This window comes from Gymnoscopelus braueri, assembly GCF_963280865.1.
Source record: "Gymnoscopelus braueri genome assembly, chromosome: 9".
NCBI classification, from domain to species: Eukaryota; Metazoa; Chordata; class Actinopteri; order Myctophiformes; family Myctophidae; genus Gymnoscopelus; species Gymnoscopelus braueri.
In genome coordinates, this window is record NC_137610.1 from 12052351 (window position 1) to 12054850 (window position 2500).

Genomic DNA, 2500 nt, shown 5'->3' on the forward strand with positions numbered 1-2500 from the left:
GTCAAAATTACACTCCTGATATTACTGTGGACATGGACTAGTCTCACCCTCAACTGATTTAGTGAAGCAGAAAATGTAGCCATTCAGCCATGCTGAAATTGTTTCTCTGCATTAAGCCATGCTGCATGTAGAGCTACATTCATTCTCGTTGCATGTACGGCTGGACTCACACATGCACAACCAACGAATCTGAAACACAAGCCTAGACTTCAAATGGATCCATTTCCCATGTTGTCTTGCGGAGCTGTGGACAGTGCCGGCAGAGTGCTTGTTTCCAGTGTGTAATTCATTTGACTTGCATTGGATTGTTGGCTCACTGACTGAATCAAAACTACATGTGAAATGGCTGCCAAGTGTGTCCAACTGCACTTCTGCCCTAGTGCTTCTGTTAGCGTGTGGTCTCGGTTCATCAATGTTTAACTTCACAAGTAATCACAAATGTGACTATTGTGAAAGAGCTCTGCAATAATAATGCCATAAATGGTTTTGGTAAGTAAACTACAGTTTACATGGTTCAGTAGAGCTGTTAAATACCCCAGATGGGACTCGAACCCACAATCCCTGGCTTAGGAGGCCAGTGCCTTATCCATTGGGCCACTGGGGCTATAAAAAGCTGCTGCATTCCACCCACCAACGGCAGAGAGACACATTTTTTACTGTCCATCTGTCACTGTTCGACTAAATCTTTGTGCTACTCAAATTTCAAATCGGTGTAAGCAGCTTCTCACTAATTATTCATGAAAATTCACAGTACGATGCCCAGAAAAATACACTCCCAAAACAAAACATTAGCATAACATATCATATGGAGTGACTTTATTATGATGTTAATTTATTAGTTTCTTTTTACACATACTGGATTGGTGCGGCATCAGTTATGACATATTATGTTATCCCAGACGGTTTGTACTTGTTATTCTTTATTTATTTGTTTCCTTTTCCCTAAAAACATCCAGAGAATCCTTTCATATACTCTGTATGTAAACATGATTGGTGCAATTTCTCTTGATGCCCAGATGGGGGTGCACTTGACTTGAAGGACAGCAGGACAGTGTCACAGTGTGTCAAACTATCCATCAGAACAGCCATTACTATCTATTTAATGACAACAATGATGGCTTTCACAGGTTCCCGACCCAATGGCATCCTGAAACAAACACAGCTCCGTCCACTTTCTCTGATTGTGCTACATCTATGAACATTTCACACCTTCTGCCCTTTTAACTCGAGATGTAGCTTATTCTGTCCCACTATGCTCTCACAGACAAATATAGCAGTGGTTCCCAAACTTTTGAGCTCAAGACCCAAAAGAGACATTTGTATGTCTCCCCAGGACCCAAACTAGTGAAAATAGCCGATCTACAAGCTTATTGTTTTTTCATAAGAAAGGAAAACACTTGACCCATACTATTGGGTCCATGACCCACAAATGGGTCCCGACCCATCGTTTGGGAAACACTGTAATAGAGTATAATGTTCCAGAACCACTGGTGTATTCAGAAGTACAAAAAACATGGATGGTAGATTGCATAAAGGAACCATTGTTACTATTGTTGTTTACTTACTACATGTTTACTCTCTCACACACACACACACACACACACACACACACACACACACACACACACACACACACACACACACACACACACACACACACACACACACACACACACACACACACACACACACACACACACACAGGAGCTATATAGTGGTGGGAAGCCATACTGGGTGGTATAGATAGGGTGCGTTTGCTCAGTGTAGTGTTACATTCTGCCTGTCTGATCTCTTTACCAATTAAGAGCCGGGTTGTATAGAAGACATTCCTGGCATACCTGACCCACTACTCGCTGCCCCACTATAAGCCCCCTGTTTACTGACATACACAAATATAGGCACCTACCCACCCCCACACTCATACACACACACAATTACACATAACTACAAGTATATTATGTGTGCTCTCACACAAGTACACGCACACACGCGCACACACACACACACACACACACACACACACACACACACACACACACACACACACACACACACACACACACACACACACACACACACACACACACACACACACACACACACGTACAGTCAAAAGAAAGCTAATCACACGGGGGCTTTGCAGACAAAGGAGCTGTCGGTTCCTTACTAATCTCCTTCACATACTAACAGCAACACCGCAGGATATTGAATCACCCACATACACTACACCCCCCTTCCTCTACGTGTGTCATAAGAACGTCTTTTTTTTTCTCACATAAAAAGAAAGAGATAGAGAAAGAGGAGTCTGTGAGGAGGAGTTCTGTGAGTCACCAGAGTGTTCAACGACACTCTCTCTGTTTGTGTGTCTCTTTTGCTTTTCCACTGTTAATCTGTGTTAGCTGGAGCAGAAGCCTCCCTGCACCTCCACTTACACTTACAGCCCTTTTCCATGAGAGGAGGAGGTCATGAAATTAGAGATGGGGTGGGGGGGGGGAGCAGG

At 43.4% G+C, this 2500-nt stretch overlaps 1 protein-coding gene across 10 annotated transcripts in view; it reads left to right on the top strand.

Moving 5' to 3' along the window:
* frmd4a (FERM domain containing 4A) overlaps positions 1 to 2500 on the top strand; it is a gene marked incomplete at its 5' end in the record, with an annotated part of 115500 nt that overhangs the window by 75079 nt on the left and 37921 nt on the right. The gene's annotated exons all lie outside the window — the stretch shown is intronic.